We start from the raw sequence: 20,000 nt of genomic DNA, 5'->3' as shown, positions 1-20,000 counted from the left end.
TCATAATCAAGTGATTCCAAAAGCCCATCTGCATGGAGTTTCTTCATGCGTTTTACACCAATATGACCTAAACGGTAGTGCCACAAATATGTTGCACTATCATTATCAACTTTGCATCTTTTGGCACCAATATCATGAATATGTGTATAACCACAATCGAGATTCAATAAAAATGGACCACTCTTCAAGGGTGCATGACCATAAAATATATTACTCATATAAATAGAACAACCATTATTCTCTGATTTAAATGAATAACCGTCTCGCACTAAAAAAGATCCAGATATAATGTTCATGCTCAACGCTGGCACCAAATAACAATTATTCAGGTCTAAAACTAATCCAAGAGGTAGATGTAGAGGTAGCGTGCCGACGGCGATCACATCAACCTTGGAACCATTCCCGACGCGCATCGTCACCTCGTCCTTAGGCAATCTTCATTTAATCTATAGCCCTAGTTTTGAGTTACAAATATTAGAAACCGAACCAGCATCAAATACCCAGGCGCTACTACGAGCATTAGTAAGGTACACATCAATAACATGTATATCAAATATACCTTTGTTCCCTTTGCCATCCATCTTATCCGCCAAATACTTGGGGCAGTTCCGCTTCCAGTGACCAGTCCCTTTGCAGTAGAAGCACTCAGTTTCAGGCTTAGGTCCAGATTTGGGCTTCTTCCCAGGAGTGGCAACTTGCTTGCCATTATTCTTGAAGTCCCCCTTCTTTCCTTTGCCCTTTTTCTTGAAACTAGTGGTCTTGTTAACCATCAACACTTGATGCTCCTTCTTGATTTCTACCTCCGCAGCTTTGAGCATTGCGAAGAGCTCGGGAATTGTCTTATCGATCCCTTGCATATTATAGTTCATCACGAAGCCTTTGTAGCTTGGTGGCAGTGATTGAAGAACTCTGTCAATAACACTATCATCTGGAAGATTAACTCCCAGCTGAGTCAAGTGATTATGATACCCAGACATTCTAAGTATGTGTTCACTAACAGAATTGTTCTCCTCCATCTTGCAGCTATAGAACTAGTTGGAGACTTCATATCTCTCAACTCGGGCATTTGCTTGAAATATTAACTTCAACTCCTGGAACATCTCATATGGTCCATGACGTTCAAAACGTCTTTGAAGTCCTGATTCTAGGCCGTAAAGCATGGCACACTGAACTATCGAGTAGCCATCAGATCGAGCTTGGCAGACGTTCATAACATCAGCATATGCTCCTGTAACAGGCCTTTCACCTAGCGGTGCATCAAGGACATAATTCTTCTATGCAGCAATGAGGATAATCCTCAATTTACGGACCTAGTCCGTGTAGTTGCTATCATCATCTTTCGACTTAGCTTTCTCTAGGAATGCATTAAAATTCAAGGGAATGGTAGCACGGGCCATTAATCTACAACATAGATATGCAAAAATTATCAGGACTAAGTTCATGATAAATTAAGTTCAATTAATCAAATTACTTAAGAACTCCCACTTAGATAGACATCCCTCAAGTCATCTAAATGATATGTGATCCGCATCAACTAAACCATGTCCGATCATCACGTGAGATGGAGTAGTCATCAATGGTGAACATCTCTATGTTGATCATATCTACTATATGATGCACGTTCAACCTCTTGGTCTCTAGTGTTCCGAGGCCATGTCTGTACATGCCAGGCTCGTCAAGTTTAACCCGAGTATTCCGCATGTGCAAAACTGTCTTGCACTCGTTGTATGTGAACGTAGAGTCTATCACACCCGATCATCACGTGGTGTCTCAACATGATGAACTGTAGCAACGGTGCATACTCAGGGAGAACACTTTTACCTTGAAATTTAGTTAAGGGGTCATCTTATAATGTTACCGCCGTACTAAGCAAAATAAGATGCATAAAAGATAAACATCACATGCAATCAAAATATGTGACATGATATGGCCATCATCATCTACTGCTTTTGATCTCCATCTCCAAAGGATCGTCATGATCTCCATCATCACCGGCTCGACACCTTGATCTCCATCGTTGCGTCGTGGTCGTCTCGCCAACTATTGCTTCTACAACTATCGCTAACGCATAGTGATAAGCAATTACATGGCGTTTGCATTTCATACAATAAAAAGACAACCATAAGGCTCCTGCCAGTTGCCGATAACTTTTACAAAACATGATCATCTCATACAATAACGTATATCACATCATGTCTTGACCATATCACATGACAACATGCCCTGCAAAAACAAGTTAGACGCCCTCTACTTTGTTGTTGCAAGTTTTACGTGGCTGCTACGGGCTTCTAGCAAGAACCATTCTTACCTATGCATCCCACAATGGTGTTTCCTCAAGTTTGCTATTTTAACCTTCTTCAAGGACCGGCCATAGTCAAATTTGATTCAACTAAAGTAGGAGAAACAGACACCCGCCAGCCACCTTTATGCAAAACTAGTTGCATGTCTATCAGTGGAACCAATCTCATGTGCGTGGACATGTAAGGTAGGTCCAGGCCGCTTCATCCCACAGTACCGCCAAATCAAAAGAAGACGTTGGTGGTAAGCAGTATGACTATCACCGCCCACAACTCTTTGTGTTCTACTTGTGCATATCATCTACGCATAGAACTGGCTCATGATGCCACTGTTCGGAATCATTGCATGGAAAACGAAACTTTTCTACGCACAGACAATGATCTATCCATGGAGATGCATAGCAACGAAGGGGACAGTGTGTTTACATACCCTCGTAGACCATAAGCGGAAGCTTTTCACAACGCGGTTGATGTAGTCGAACTTTCTTCGTGCTCCACCGATCGAGTACCAAACGTACGGCACCTTCGAGTTCTGCACACGTTCAGCTCGGTGACGTCCCTCGTCTTCTTGATCCAACAAGGTGTCGAGGTAGTAGATGAGTTCCATTAGCACGACGGCGTGGTGACAGTGATGGTTTAGTGATTCTCACAGGGCTTCACCTAAGCACCGCGAACATATTACTGGGGGTGTAAACTGTGGAGGGGGCGTCGCACATGGCTAACAATTGATGTTGTGTGTTCTAGGCGCCCCCCTCCCCACATATATATATAGGTGGATGGGGAGGAGATGCTGCCAGGGGGCGCCCCAAGTAGGATCCGAATCCTACTTGGGGTTTCCCCAAATGTCGGAGTAAATGGCCACGGGTAGTCTATCCGACTCCCCCTGGCTCTTCGAAAAATTATTAGGCCATTCGAGCCTTCAAGCATACGAAGCATAGGGCCACCTTCCCCCGGCCGGCTATCCCCATGGCCGACTACCAGAAGGCGACCCGGCCTCAGAAACCTTCCCCAAGAAAGATACGAGATGGCCGACTCTAGGGAGCCGGCCCCAAGAGGACCGACTCCCAGAAGCCGGCCATGAAGAAAGCCGACTCCCAGAAGCCGGCCAAGACTGCACCCACTAAGACTGTATCCACATAACAGTAATAAGACAGGGCGTGGCCGCAATACATCCCACTACCCCCGAATCCCGAAGCAGGCATGGCCACAGGGCGCCGTACGGGCCAGCCATCCCCCGTCCGGCGCGGCACTGTAGCCATGTTGGCCTCGATGTCACCCACGACAGGCGCCAGTACAGCCCGCGGGCGGCGGGCCCCTTTAGCTAGAGAGACACTCGAAGGCAGCCCGGCCTGCCCTAGTCGGCCAGGGGCGTGGCCGGCTCCCAATAGCCGGCTACCTCCCTCCCTCGAAACATGTGCCTCATTAAGGAGACAAGACGAGGTAAGGCTACAGTGAGAGCCCGCAAGGCGGCGGCACTGTAACCACGCTTACCTCGACAAAGCCCTCGTCATCAGAGGCGAGGCAATAGTAACCAGCCGCCAACAAAGCCCCCAAGCGGTGGGGCCGGCCTGTCGGCCAAGAACCCGGCAGCCGGCGGGACCCACCAGTCGGCAGGCCCCAATGGCCGGCGGAGAAGCCGGCGAGCATAGACACTGACAGCTGGGACCCGCGCCCAGCCGGATTACCATTGTACCCCTGGGGGTGGGCCTATATAAACCCCCCGGGACACCCATGCAAAGGATTGATCTCATAGAGTTTCACACACCACATAGAGAAAAAAGGAGAGCTAGCCTTGCCCTTCTTCTTCCTCTAGCCAAACAGCTCAAGGAGCACTTGTAGCTACTTGTACTGATCTAGTGATCATGCGGAGACCCCGCAGAGCAGGACTAGGGGTGTTATCTCCACGGAGAGCCCCAAACCTGGGTAAGATCCGCCGGCGTGCATGTCTTCGCCTCATCCCATTTCCAGGCACCAGCGATGTCTTACTGGCTCCCACAATGATAAGTCACCCGTTGGCATATGTCGCACCTACCACCCGACATTTGGCGCCCACCGTGGGGCCAGGTGCACCGTCGTCCGGAGACCTGTTCCGGACGGGAACCCTTTTTCTCCCCCGCGAGCGTAGCTAGCCTGCTACGCCCGATGGCGCTTGCCCCGACGCGCTGCACGGCGTCGACGACGCCTGCGCGGCGAGCTGCCTCGCCGACCTTCTTGGCGAGACTCGCATCTCTGACGAGCCTGCGTCCGACGCGGGCACGGACTACCCCGAGAGCCGCCTCGTCAGCCTCCTCGACCAGCTTCACGTCTCCAGCGAGCTTGCTGTGGACTTGGAGTCGGTCGGCTCCACCGACCCGATGCTTGTCGACTCCGACACGGCATCGCTCGACGCCTACCCCTCCGACGAGGTAGTCTTCGACGACCCTCTCCCTCGAGCTGACAGTGGCAGCAGCGCTGTCACTGAGGTGCTGGTCATTAGCCACGCCGCCGACTCGGGCGAGAACGCCCATGACACCCTACAAGCGGCGATGCATGACTTGTCCGTCCCCATCCCGGCCGACGCCGACGCCGAGACTCTTGAGGCACGCCGCCTCGCCCTCATCGCGGAGGGCCAGAAGATAGCCTCCATGAGACGCCTCACCGAGGCTCACCAGCGCGAAGTCGACCGCGCCGCCTTTGGTACGCCGCCTCATGGCGGGCCGAGCCGAGCCGGCCTCGTCAAGAAGCGCGGCGCAGCCATCGCCAGCATGTTGGGGGCAGACTGCCCCATCTACGCCACACCGCTCGAGAATTTGCGAGCCACTCAGGCGGCCGCAGAAGAGCTGAACGGGCTGGGGGCTGATGAGCTCCCCTACATGACAAGGCGCATCCAGCAGCTGATCGACGCGGCCGCAGAACGGCATGAAGCCGGCGCCTGCGCTGAGAGTCCTCCCCCACGCCGAGAACACGCCGCGATATCCCAGTCGCCGACTGCGAGCGGCGCCCGTGCAAGGAAAGACAAGGAGCCGGCTGCTAGCCGCAGCCGGACTTGAATCACCATCGAGCGCGACGCAGAAGGCCGCCCCCGGGCGGTGGAGCGCCAAGGCAATCCGCCCCCTCCCCCGCCTCGTGGGGAGAGATATCCCACCCCGCCGCCTGTCACGCATCCGACTCTCGGTGGCCGACTAGGCCACCGCGAAGGAGTCGGCGAGAACGACGCCCGCCACCAGATCGACCGCCTAGCACGGTCCCTGGCGCTAGAAGAAGAAGACGATGTCGGCCCGCCTTGCTTCGGCCCCCGCATCCGCGACGAGCCCTTCCCCAAAGGGTTCTCGCTCCCCAGAGACACGCCCAAGTACAACGGCTCAGTGAAGCCAGAAGATTGGCTCATCGACTACTCTACCGCTGTCAGCATTGCGAACGGCAACAGGCGCGTAGCCGTGAAGTACGTCCCTCTTATGCTTCAAGGCACGGCGCGCACCTGGCTGAACAGCCTCAAGCCCTACAGCGTCAACAGTTGGCTGGACTTCACGGAAGTCTTCGTCCACAACTTCACCAGCACGTACAAGCGGCCTCCAAAGCCCCGCCAGCTCTCCTTGTGCGTCCAAGGGCCTAGCGAATCGACTCGCGATTACCTCATGCGGTGGGCCGAGCTCCGCAACTCCTGCGAGGGGGTGCACGAGGTTCAAGCCATCGAATACTTCACCGCCGGGTGCCGAGAGGGCACCCTCCTCAAGCACCGACTCCTCTGCGACGAGCCGGCTACCCTCAACAAGCTGCTGGTCATAGCCGACAAGTACGCCACGGCCGACTCCTCGATGAAGACCGAGCTCCGAGTGGACGCCTCTGGGAAGGTGCTCGCCCCGGCTCCCAAGACGCCGGCTGGCGACTCCAACCGGCGCCCCTACCAGAACGACCACAAGCGCAAGGCCCTTATGCCGCCTTCCACCAGTCGGCAGGTGGCCACTGTCGAAGACGAGCAGCCCGAAGAACGGCCAGCTCCCAAGAAGAAGGGCGGCAGGCCGGCTTGGCAGCCGGCCTTCTCCTACGAGCAGACTCTCGATGCCCCCTGCAAGTTTCACAGCGGCGCGGCGCCGTCCAACCACACGACCCGGAAGTGCCACTGGCTCACACGGATCCCCAAGGGCGAGGAGCTGGTGTCGCCTCTGCCTCCCGGCCCGCCGCCTCCAGCCCCCCAGCAGCCGGCTGCTCGACCAACAGTCGGAGCCATTCAAGATGAGTTCCCAGAAGAGAACGCCGCCTATGTCGTCTTCACGAGCCAGGTTGAAGACAAGCGCAGCCGGTGCCGACAGCACCAAGAGGTCAACGCAGTCGCCTCCAGCAACCCCAAGTTCATGCATTGGTCTGAAAGGCCTATCAGCTAGAGCCGGGACGATCACCCAGAGGTGATGCCGTCTCCTGGCTCCTATGCATTGGTGTTGGACGTCACCCTCGCGACGAAGAGGCGAGATGCCCGATTCTCCCGCGTGCTGATTGATGGCGGAAGCAGTATCAACATACTGTACCGCGACACCATGGAGAAGTTGAACCTCAGGGCAAAGCAGCTCAAGCCAAGCCGGACTGTGTTCCATGGCATCGTACCCGGCATGTCCTGTTCCCCAATCGGCAAGATTAAGATGTATGTTCTCTTCAGAGACAAGGATCACTTTCGCCGAGAAGCCATCTGGTTTGAAGTAGTGGACCTAGAGAGCCCTTACCACGCCTTGCTCGGCCGACCTGCCCTGGCCAAGTTCATGGCTGTGCCCCACTATGCCTACCTCAAGATGAAGATGCCGAGCTCGAAGAGGATCATTACTGTAGTCGGCGACTACAAGAAGTCCATCGAGTGCGCTGCAGCCAGCAGCCGGCTGGCCGAGTCCCTCGTGGTTGTAGAAGAGAAGAAGATGCTGGAGTGAGTTGTGGCCATGGCCGGCAAGGAGCCGGCCCTGTCCCCCAACCCCAAGGAATGTGATGCGCAGGGCTCCTTCCAGCCTGCCAAGGAGACGAAGAAGATACCTCTGGATCTGGAGAACCCGGAGAGGTTTGCTGTCATTGGAGCAAACCTGGACAGTAAATAGGAAGGCGAGCTCGTCGACTTCCTCCGTGAGAATCGAGACATCTTTGCATGGTCCCCAAAGGACATGCCGGGTGTTCCGAAGGATTTTGCCGAGCACAAGTTACACGTCCGAGCGGACGTGAAGCCAGTCAAGCAGCCTCTTCGCCGACTGTCGGAGGAGAAGAGAAGAATCGTAGGAGAAGAGATAGCCCGGCTCCTTGCCGCCGGCTTTATTATGGAAGTGTTTTTCCCAGAGTGGCTTGCCAACCCAGTCTTGGTGTTGAAGAAGAACAACATATGGCGTATGTGTATAGACTACACTAGCCTCAACAAAGCCTGCCCCAAAGATCCGTTTGCCCTACCACAGATTGATCAAGTGATAGACTCCACAGCCGGATGCGAGCTGTTGAGTTTCTTGGATGCCTACTCAGGATACCACCAGATCAAATTGGACCTAGCTGACCGCCTGAAGACCGCCTTCATCACACCCTTCGGAGCTTTCTGTTACCTGACTATGACATTCGGCCTAAGGAATGCCAGTGCCACTTTCCAGCGTTGCATGCAGAAATGCCTCCTCAAGAAACTCAGCAGAAATGCCCACGTCTACGTAGACGATATTGTGGTGAAGATAGAGAAGCGCGGTACCCTGCTGGAAGACCTCAAAGAAACATTTGCCAACTTGCGCCGATTCCAGATCAAGCTCAACCCCGAGAAATGTGTGTTCGGAGTACCAGCCGGCCAGCTTCTAGGCTTTTTGGTCTCCGAACGCGGCATTGAGTGCAACCCTGTGAAGATCAAAGCCATTGAGAGAATGGAGATTCCCACCAAGTTGCGAGATGTTCAGAAGTTCACCGGGTGCCTGGCCTCCCTAAACCGTTTCATCAGCCGGCTAAGAGAGAAGGCTCTCCCCCTGTACCGACTCATGAAGAAATCCACTCACTTCGAGTGGAACGACCAAGCAGACCAAGCCTTCCACGAGTTGAAGAAGATGCTGACCACTCCACCCGTCCTGGCGGCGCCGACTGAGAAGGAGCCCATGCTCCTCTACATAGCCGCGACTAGCCGAGTGGTCAGTACAGTCATCGTGGTCCAGCGCCCAGAAGAAGGCCGAGCCCAGCTAGTCCAGAGGCCGGTCTATTATTTAAGCGAAGTACTGTCCACCTCAAAGCAAAACTACCCGCACTACCAAACGATGTGCTATGGAGTGTACTTCGCCGCCAAGAAGCTGAAGCCCTACTTTCAAGAGCATCCCATCACGGTCGTATGCACTGCCCCGCTTGCCGAGATCATAGGTAGCCGGGATGCATCCGGCCGGGTGGCCAAGTGGGCCATTGCGCTGGCTCCTTACACAATCTTCTATCAGCCCCGCACCGCCATCAAGTCCCAAGCATTGGCCGACTTCCTCGTCGACTGGGTCGAGACCCAGTACCTACCGCCGGCTCCCGACTCCACTCATTGGCGGATGCGCTTCGATGGGTCCAAGATGCGCACCGGCTTGGGAGTCGGCATCGACCTCACCTCTCCCAAAGGCGACAAGCTCAAATACACGCTGCAAATCCATTTTGCCGCCTCCAACAATGTGGCTGAGTACGAGGCGCTCATACACGGGCTCCGGCTAGCCAAAGAGCTCGGCATACGCCGGATCCTGTGTTATGGCGACTCAGACTTTGTGGTCCAGCAGTCATCTGGCAACTCAGACGCCAAGGATGCAAACATGGCGAGCTATCGATTCCTCGTCCAGCAGATCAGTGGATACTTTGAAGGGTGCGAGTTCCTTCACGTGCCACGGGCCGACAACGACCAAGCAGATGCCCTGGCACGGATCGGCTCCACCCGACAGGCTATACCAACCGGTGTCTCTCTCCAGCGCCTCCTCAAGCCGTCTATCCAGCCGTCTCCAGAATCGGACTCTATCTTCGTACCACCCGCCCCTAATGCAGCCGGATCCGACTGGAGGAACCCAGCAGGCGGCTCGGGGACTTTGACAAGCGGCCCGGGGACTGCCGTAGTCGCACCCGGCTCGGGGACTTCAGAACCCGGCCCGGGGACTACAGCAGTCGGCCCGGGGACTGCAGCGACACAAGAAGCGGTGGCCAACTCCAACTCTCCACCACCCAACCCACCCACCCGGTTCACAGTGGCCGTACTGACAGTAGAAGAAGTCGTAGCTCCATCATGGGCCCAGCCCATCCTCAACTTCCTAGTCAACAGAGAGCTGCCGACTGATGAGATCTCGGCAAGACTAGTGCAACGCCAAGCCGAAGCATACGCAATCATAAATAGAGAACTTGTCAAGCATAGCGTCACTGGAGTCTTCCAGCGCTGCGTCGAGCCAGAGAAGGGTGTAGCAATCCTCAAGGATATCCACCAAGGCGAATGCGGCCACCACGCAGCCTCAAGATCACTTGTGGCCAAAGCTTTCCGCCATGGTTTCTTCTGGCCGACTGCTTTGGAAGATGCCAAAGAATTAGTCAAAAGCTGCAAAGGATGCCAAGTCTTCAGTTCCAAGCAACACCTGGCGGCTTCTGCACTCAAGACCATCCCCCTCACCTGGCCCTTTGCCGTTTGGGGGCTGGACATGGTGGGCCCATTCAAGACAGCCCGCGGTGGCATGACACATCTGCTTGTTGCCGTGGACAAATTTACCAAGTGGATCAAAGCGAAGCCGATCAAGAAGCTGAACGGGCCGACTGCCGTGACATTCATCGCCGACATCACTACTCAGTATGGTGTGCCACACAACATCATCACCGACAACGGCACAAATTTTGCCAAGGGAGCACTGGCACGTTTCTGCGCGACACAGGGCATCCGACTGGACTTAGCGTCCGTTGCCCACCCGCAGTCAAACGGCCAGGTCGAGCAAGCAAACGACCTCATCCTCTCCGGCATCAAGCCCCAACTGGTCGTACCACTGGAGCGTTCGGCCGGCTGCTGGCTCGATGAGCTGCCGGCTGTCCTCTGGAGTCTGCGTACTACCCCAAACAAGTCAACCGGCTTCACTCCGTTCTTCCTTGTATATGGTGCCGAGGCTGTCATCCCAACTGACATCGAGTTCGACTCGCCTCGGGTCACCATGTACACGGAGGCGGAGGCCGAGGAAGCACGAGAAGACGGCGTCGACCTGCTGGAAGAAGGTCGGCTGTTAGCACTCAGCCGGCCCGCCATCTACCAGCAGGGTTTGCGCCGTTACCACAACCGGAAGGTCAAGCCAAGATCCTTCCAAGAGGGCGACCTTGTGCTCCGGCTGATCCAACGAACAGCCGGCCAGCACAAGCTCTCGGCCCCTTGGGAAGGCCCTTTCGTCGTCAGCAAGGCGCTAGGCAACGACTCCTACTACCTGATCGGCGCACAGTAGCCAAGAGCACGCAAGAGGGATGATTCCGGCAAGGAGTCGAAACGACCATGGAACGCCAACCTCTTGAGAAGATTTTACAGTTGAAAGCAGTATGTATCATGCTACCTTTTTTGTATTAAGTACGAGACAAACGGGCCCCCCGAGGCGCACTCGGGGACTGCCCTCCTTTATCTATGAATGACGAGTGTCATATTCATGAATGTATTATTACATTTGATTTTCTGTCTGGCACCAGGTTCGACTAGTCGGCCCGGGGACTGGCCGCCTTAAGTTATATTAAAAGTTCTACCTGAAGTCAGACAAGTAGTGTGCCAGCACTCGAGCCCTCTCTTGTTGAAAGTCGCAGCTCGAAGAACCGACTGTCCGACTGGCAAGAGTCAAAGGCAGAAAGGATGCCCACACGAAAAACGACTAAGGACTAACGAACTTATATAACACAAGCCGGCCTCCAACCACGCCTACCGGCTGTCAAAACAGCCGGCTGGCCGGCCTCCCAGCCACTTCGCTACAGTCCACCAAAGCTAGAGTACTTGCCCTCCCAACTGGCCAAGCACTTCTCCAGCCACAGACTGCAGAGCAGCTATCCGGCTGGGAAGGCGGCAACCAAGGGAGGGCGGCAAAGGAAACAGCCGAAGGATGAAAAGCAAAGAACAAGGGAAAGCCAAACGCATGCATAATTATATTTACACATAAGGCCTTCAACAGGCGGGAGTCGATATAATTCGAATACACCCCCAGTGGGTGGAATTGTGCAAACTTAACAAAATACTGTTCCAAGAGTAATAAAACAGGAAAGTAGAGATAGCAGATTAGACTAAGGGCGCAGCAGGGGAGCCGGGCTGGTCAGTGGAGATGGCGGCGCCGGCTGGAGGAGTGGCCGGCTGGCGAGTCTCGACTTGATCATCGCCGGCTGCAGGCGGTGCGCCCGCGCGTGCCTTGTTGCTGGAGGCACGGTCAAGCTGAGGCTGACCGGCCGCTCCACCATCTGGCGCGGCGTCTTCACCCTCCTCCTCCTCCTCCTCGCCCTCGTCGCTGGAGTCGATCTCCTTCGCCGAGTCCTTGCCGTCTGTCGGGTTCAGCCCGAACCACTCCTCCGGCTGGGCAACGTCGTTGTCGTCCACCTCAGGAGCGAAGGCGCTGGTGTCGGTGTAGTCGGCGATCGCCGAGGCTCGCTAGATAATAGCCGGCCGCACCGGCTCCAGCTCCGTGTCAGCCTCCTACCGCCAGGTGGCCAGCTGGTCCAAACTCAGCTCGGGATACCAGGCCTTGACGAACTCCAGCGCCCGCCTGGCGCCGGACCGAGCCGCAGAAGCCTTCCAGGCCTCGAAGCGGCCGGCCACCACCTCCAGCCAGTCGGCAGTCCGACTGGTGGTGCGGGGAATCACCTCACCAGGCCAGAGAGCGGCCAGCACATGCGCCCCAACACGCTAAAGCCGGCGGAGCATGCGGTGAGCCGGCTGGAGGCGGGCTTGAATCGCCAAGAGCTGTTCCTCCAGCGACCGGCGAGCGTTCGGCGCGATCTCAGCGCTAGCCTGCCTTTGTGCCTCGCGGTGGGCCTCGACGACCTGGTTGGCGGTAGTAGAGTAGCCAGGGAAGTACTCTGCGCAAGAAAGAAAGAAAAAGAAGAGAAAAAATACCAAGTCAGAAAAAGAACCAAACGGCAAGCGGCAAGCAAGGGACGAAGAAGAGGGCGGCCTACCGTCAACCAAGTCTTCGATCTGGCCGAAGCCGTTGATCAACGACTGCCTCGCCTCGGCCCAGCTCGCCGCCTCCGTCTCATATTCAGCTTGAAGGGCGGCCTCGCTGTCCTGCACCGCCTTCAGGGCCGCCTTGTGGCTCTCCTCCTGGTCGGCCAGCCTCTTGGCCAGGCGGTCACGCTCCTGGGCCAAGGCGTCAAACTCGGCCTCCTTAGCGTGGAGGGCAGCCTGAGTCCCACCCAGCTGCTCCCTCAGTTTGGCGTTGGCCGCTGCAGGCATGGCAGAAAAGAAAGAAGCAATGAGGAAGAAGTCGTCAAGGAAGATCCGACCCGACTGCTCTGCAGTCGGCCCGAATCTCGGGGACTACACCCAGTGGGTGCACTAACGCGCCCCCACGTGAGATAAAAGATGAAGCACTTACCCCGACTCTCAGATAGATCAGCATTCTTCTGGGTCAGCTCCCGAGCCTGGGAGTTCAAGGCAGCCGCGCGGAGGTTGTGGTAGTCCTGCAAGACAGGCAGAGAAGTGAATGAGAACAAGATAAGCAAACAAAGCCCGCTAAGAAGTTCCAAGCCGCCTGCTCAGCACCCGACTTGGAACTCGGGGACTACACCCAGTGGGTGCGCTGACGCGCCCCCACGGAAGAAAACCAAGGTCAAAAAGCAAAAACGGGAAGACTTACCCGAATGGCCGCTCGCGTCGCGAGGAACTCGTTATTGTATTTCCTCAGCACCGCGGCCTGGGACTGAAGCCGGTTCCGGACTTCCTGCGCCGCCAGGTTCACCACGGCCGTCCCTCCACCCCGCGTCCACCCTGAGCTGGCGCTGGCCGCCTCCACGTCCCGGGCCGACGAGCCGGAGCCCGCGGCCTTCTGCGGGTCCGAAGTGGCCTTCCCCGCGCGCTGGCGCGATGGCGACTGGACCACCAGGTTCGTCCTCGCGGCCGGCTCGCCCCCAGCCGGTTGCACCGGCGGCACATTAGGCCGGCTGCCTTGGGCCGCCCCAATCGGCGAGGCCGGTGCCACCAACCCCGGCAGGTCGCCGCCGGCTTCCTCTGGCGGGGGCTCCGGGACCTCAGGCGCCGCGACACGTAGAGGGGTGACAAGCAAGGCCCCCTCCGCTGTCGCCGCGGCCGCAGCCTCCGCTTGGGCCTTGGCGGCCGCGTCGGCACGCGCCTTTGCCGACTCCTCCTCCTCTTGTGCCGCCTTGGCGGCAGCCGCCCTCAGCTCCTCCGCCTCCCGCTCCTCCCGCGCATTTCGCTCCGTCGCCACCTGAAGCTCCGCGCGGGGGTCCACACGGCGGGTGCTCCCGGATCCTCCCGGCGGGTGCTCCCGGATCCTCCCGGCAATCCAACCACGGAGGCGGCAGCAGCCCGTTCAAGAGAAAGCGGAGCCCTGATTTTTTTAAAAAAAGGGCAAGGATTCAGAAATCATCAAGAAAAGAAGAAAGAATATGCAAAGGAATATACACTTATGCCGACACCGTCTGCGGCTGCTTCACTGCCTTGCGGAAGCGGGCCGCCTTCGCGGCCGCCTCATCCCGCCTGGTCGCCGCCGCCCCGCCCTTGGGCTTCTTCGGCCGACTGCCGAACAAGCCCGACGCGGCCCGGCGCTTCTGCCCGCCGCCCCGAGCAGACGGCGCGGCGGAGGAACCCGCGCCATGGCCGGACGCCGGCTGGCGGCGCAGGACGATCTCCGCCTCATTGTCATCCAGCCAGTCGTCGAAGCTGATTCCAAGCCCAGAGCCGCCTGCTTCGCCGCCGGCTTCGCCGCCACCCGCCTTGATGTTTTCGTCCATGGCGGCCGCCCTCAAGTCGTGGTCCTCCAGGTCATGCTCCGCCCAGTCGGGAAGAAATCGGCGCTCCGCCCCTGACTCGGCTGCAGGTCGAAGGAGAGGGCTCTTCCAAGACATGCCGACTGGTCAGAGTCGGCCAAGAAAAACTCGGCGACAAAACAAAGAGAAGAAAGGATAAAGAGAGCATACCGTAGGCGGAGGATGCGCACGAGAGTATGGATCCTTGCCAAACCGCCACTCGGCGGAGAGTTTGTAGTTCGCAAGATAATTTACCATATGAGCCACCTCGTCGTGCAGCATATCCTTGGTGCACATCCAACTCGGATCGAGTTGGCCGCTCATCTGACAGATCAGGTGAGGGCGGCTTTGAAGCGGAAGCACCCAGCGCGCGACGAAGGCGGCCAGCAAGTCGGACCCAGTCAGGCCCTCCGACTAGATCATCACCCGGAGTCAGGCGATGGCCGCTGCTCCAGCCTGCTGCAGCGTCATGGCCCGATAGGACCACTGGGGCTGCCTCCCAGCCGGCGGGCCGGCTACGTAAGCCGGCAGGTTGACGTAGTCGCCTTGCGGGGCGACGTTCCTCACGTAGAAATACGACTTCTGCCAAAGCTTCACCGACTGGATCAGCGTGATGACGGGGAAGGGGTTGTCGGCCGCCGGCCTCCGCATCGCGATGAAGGCGCCGCTCTGAGCCGGCATGCCCTGCATGCGGGTGCCGAGCTTAGATTGGAAGAACTCCCCCCAGAGCTCGAGGGTGGGGAGAACGCCGAGAAAGCCTTCGCACAGGGTGACGAAGGTGGACAGCAGCACCACCGTGTTCGGAGTGAGGTGGTGCGGCTGGAGTTGATAGAAGTCGAGGAAGGAGCGGAAGAAAGCGCTCGCCGGCAAGCCAAGGCCGCACAGGAAGTGCGAGCGGAAGACTACCCGCTCGCCTTCCTCTGGCGCCGGCGTGATCTCCTTCTCCGGCGCGAGACGGACCCGCACCTGGTCCGTGCCGGGCAACCGCGGCGTCTTGCGGAGGAACTCGATGTGGTCCATATGGACGAGGGAGCCGTCCCAGTCCCCGCCGTACTGCATGGTGGCGAGAGGCTAGCCAGGAAGAGTGCGGCGGCGGAGAAAGCACGGCCCTGCGGCGGCAAAGCTGCGGGGTGGAGTGAAGATTGGTGGGACGGCGCGGCGGCAAGGCGCTGCTGCGAGGGAAAGCAGAAGGAAGAAGATGGCGGAGAAAGGAGGAGCGTGCGAGCGTTTGACGCTTCCCCTCCTCCCCCTACTTATAGCCTCATGCGGTGAAGCCGAGGAGGCGAGGCGTGGGGAGGAATGTGGGATTAACTGCGCCCACTCCCCCATGTCCCGCGATTATTACGCCCTAACGGCGTGCGGAAACCGCCGCCAGAAGACGTGCGGACAGCTCTAGGCCACAGAGGATTCGCGCCTGGGCCTAGGCGTAGGACTGGTGGGCCCTCGGCCTGTGGCGACGTCCTGTCGCGCGCGTGGGTTGGCAGGCTCTTTTCAGCCGGAGGATGCCACGTGGTTTGCAGGCAGTAAGCGGCAGGCCCGCGGCCCGGCGCACGCGCCAACAGACTCCACCTTCTGACTTTAAAAATTTCGCCAAGACGGCGCACCCGACCGAAGCCGGCTCCTAGCTGCTGGCTCGTCAAGATAAGAAGCTGACCGAGCTTCTCGACCTCCTCTCAGCCTCGAAGCCCAACCAGCTTCGGGGACTACTGTCGGAGTAAATGGCCATGGGTAGTCTATCCGACTCCCCCTGGCTCTTCGAAAAATTATTAGGCCATTCGATCCTTCAAGCATACGAAGCATAGGGTCGCCTTCCCCCGGCCGGCTATCCCCAGGGCCGACTACCAGAAGGCGACCCGGCCTCAGAAACCTTCCCCAAGAAAGATACGAGATGGCCGACTCCAGGGAGCCGGCCCCAAGAGGACCGACTCCCAGAAGCCGGCCATGAAGAAAGCCGACTCCCAGAAGCCGGCCAAGACTGCACCCACTAAGACTGTATCCACATAACGGTGATAAGACAGGGCGTGGCCGCAATACAGCCCACTACCCCCGAATCCCGAAGCAGGCATGGCCACAGGGCGCCGTACGGGCCAGCCATCCCCCGTCCGGCGCGGCACTGTAGCCATGTTGGCCTCGATGTCACCCACGACAGGCGCCAGTACAGCCCGCGGGCGGCGGGCCCCTTTAGCTAGAGAGACACTCGAAGGCGGCCCGGCCTCCCCTAGTCGGCCAGGGGCGTGGCCGGCTCCCAATAGTCGGCTACCTCCCTCCCTTGAAACATGTGCCTCATTAAGGAGACAAGACAAGGTAAGGCTACAGTGAGAGCCCGCAAGGCGGCGGCACTGTAACCACGCTTACCTCGACAAAGCCCTCGTCATCAGAGGCGAGGCAACAGTAACCAGCTGCCAACAAAGCCCCCAAGCGGTGGGGCCGGTGTAACGCCCATGATGCGGCTATATCTCCCACGTGTCGAGGCACGACTTAGAGGCATAACCGCATTGTGGTTTTGTCGCAAGAAGGGTCATCTTCACACAATCCCATGTAAAGAACAAGAATGAGATAACGAGAGTTGGCTTACAATCGCCACTTCACACAATACATAAATTAATCCATACATCATCCAAAATCCACACATAGACCGAATACGGTCAAAACCAAATTAAAATAAGATAACCCCAAATGCTAGATCCCCGATCGTCCCAACTGGGCTCCACTACTGATCATCAGGAAAAGACACATAGTAACGACCACGTTCCTCGTCGAACTCCCACTTGAGATCGACCCCGTCATCTGCACTGGCATCGTCGGCACCTGCAACTGTTTTGGTAGAATCTGTGAGTCACGAGGACTCAGCAATCTCACACCCGCGAGATCAAGACTATTTAAGCTTATAGGGAAGGATGGTGAAATGAGGTGGAGCTGCAGCAGCAATAAGCATATATGGTGGCTAACATACACAAAAGAGAGCGAGAAGAGAAGCAACGGAGCGGTCGTCAACTAGCAATGACCAAGAAGTGATCTTGAACTCCTACTTACGGCATACATAACACAGACTGTGTTCACTTCCCGGACTCTGCCGAGAAGAGACCATCACGGCTACACACGCAGTTGATGTATTTTAATTGGGTCAAGTGACAAGTTCTCTACAACCGGACATTAACAAATTCCCATCTGCCTCATAACCGCGGGCACGGCTTTCGAAAGATAATACCCTGCAGGGGTGTCCCAACTTAGCCCATCATAAGCTCTCACGGTCAACGAAGGATAAACCTTCTCCCGGAAAGACCCGATCAGTCTCGGAATCCCGGTTTACAAGACATTTCGACAATGGTAAAACAAGACCAGCAAAGCCACCCGAATGTGCCGACAAATCCCGATAGGAGCTGCACATAACTCGTTCTCAGGGCACACCGGATGAGACATCCTATGAGTAAAACCAGACCTCGAGTTTCCAAGAGGGGGCCCCGCAGTCTACTCAGTTCGTACCAACACTCGAAGGAGCACTGGCCCGGGGGGGTTAAAATAAAGATGACCCTCGGGCTCGCGAAAACCCGGGGGAAAAGGCTTAGGTAGAAAATGGTAAAACCAAGGTTGGGCCTTGCTGGAGGAGTTTTATTCAAGGCGAACTGTCAAGGGGGTCCCATAAATCACCCAACCGCGTAAGGAACGCAAACTCAAGGAACATAATCCCGGTATATCAGTAACTAGGGCGGCAAGAGTGGAACAAAAACACCAGGCATAAGGCCGAGCCTTCCACCCTTTACCAAAATATATAGATGCATTAATTAAATAAGAGATATTGTGATATCCCAACATAACCATGTTCCGACATGGAACAAACTTCAACTTCACCTGCAACTAGCAACGCTATAAGAAGGGCTGAGCAAAAGCGGTAACTTAGCCAATCAACGGTTTGCTAGGAAAGGATGGTTAGAGGCTGACATGGAAAAATGGGAGACATGGTATTGCAAGTGATAGGTAGCGGAGCATGGCAATAGAGCGAACAACTAGCAAAGCAAAGATAGAAGTGATTTCGAGGGGTGGTCATCTTGCCTGCAAGGTTCTCAGAGTTGTCGAGAGCTTGATCCTCGTAAGCGTACTCAACAGGTTCCTCGTTCACGAAATCGTCTCCCGGCTCTACCCAAGACAAGAACACAAACAAACGGAACCACAATCAACCACGAGAAATGCGCAAGCAACATGATGCAAAACATGTATGATATGCAAGATATGATATGTGATGCATATGCGTGCTTCGGAAGGAAAATGATGAACATGGCAGTAACTTGGCAAACCAAGCATGCCACTGGAAAGATGAGATGATTTCGGTCGAAATCGATATAAAGATCACCGGAAACGGATGCACAGTTTGCAAATGGCAAGCAAAACAAGAATGACACAAATCTGTGATTAACAGCATGATAGCACTTAAAATGCAACAAGCAACAATGCTACGACACTCCAACAGAGCAACAAAGTACATGGCAGTAATCTAAAGGAGATGCTTGACAAAAGATGAACACTGAGCTACGGCTAGATCACAACATATCAAGCTCAAACAAGCATGGCAAAAGTGCAAAAGATAACAGGTTCACAGACTTAGTGAAAAACTGGACATGGCAGAAAACAGCATCAGGTAGCAATGTTCAGAGCACGAAATCAACATGCTACAGGAACTTAACATAGCAAAACAAGGCATGGAAGTGTTCTACTAAATGCAAATGACAAAAGTCCCTTACTGACCATAAGCCAAAAAGGACCAGAAGATATGATGGCAAGCATGTGAACATAGCAAGTTTCGTTATCAGGTTTCAGACTTAGCAGAAAACAGAGCATGGCAGAAAACGATAATATGTAGGCATGTTGGTGAGCTTGATGCACTCACCACAGAGCAACGCATGACAAACCAAGCATACCTACAGAAAGATAGCGTGTATATGAAGCTATCCATGGCAAGAATAAAATCATAGCATGAATGGATCAACTACAATAAGCTTGGCAAAATTGCATATCATGTTAAGAATCCACCAGAAATATTTTATAGAAAAAGTAGAGCAAGATTGAGTCATGCTATGGCACACCATAATTGAAAACAAGGGCAGGAATGGATCAATTACAACTATAGCTATAAAACATCCTTACTGAATATCTCCAAAATATGCAGGGATCTCTCTGTAGCATCAAGTTTACGTGGCAACAAAATAACAGCAGACAAAAACTTGGAGAAATAACTAAGTCCCTGAAATCAGAAACATTACGGAGCCTACTTTGCATGCTTGTGCTAGTCACCACAGAGATCACAAAAATACATGGACTACACCACTTGAAAGATGGCATGGCATACTTCAAAACATATGTAGAGCTCATGCCCATAAGATGCACAGATTAAAAGATACAAAAATGACAAATCTCCAAGTTCTGATAAGAACCAGAAGATAACAGCAACTAGCCCTCTTCCAACAGAGATTTGGGCATCAAGATGACCTGTAATGAACATGGTGCAATTGAACAAAATTAAGAGCATCACGATACGAACAATTTTAGATATTACACGCGCAAATCGGAGCTACATGCAAGGAGTTATGGAGCTGTGAACAGAGGCACTTGCTATAAAAAAATCCAACACTTAGAAAAAATAGAGGGGGGCTCGGGTCAACGCTCACAGAGAGATCCAGATCGGGGCCTTCCTCGGGGAGCTCGACGGGGCTTTGGCTCCGGTGGCGCTCGACGCTGGCGACGGGAGGGAGAGGTGGCGGCGGCGAGGAAGGCCGGAGGGAGGAGGGCGGCGGCACCGGTGGGGCAGAGGGG

Source organism: Triticum aestivum, chromosome 1D, assembly GCF_018294505.1.
Source record: "Triticum aestivum cultivar Chinese Spring chromosome 1D, IWGSC CS RefSeq v2.1, whole genome shotgun sequence".
NCBI lineage: Eukaryota > Viridiplantae > Streptophyta > Magnoliopsida > Poales > Poaceae > Triticum > Triticum aestivum.
The sequence above is the reverse complement of the archived record's forward strand: the minus strand, read 5'-3'. Positions refer to the sequence as shown.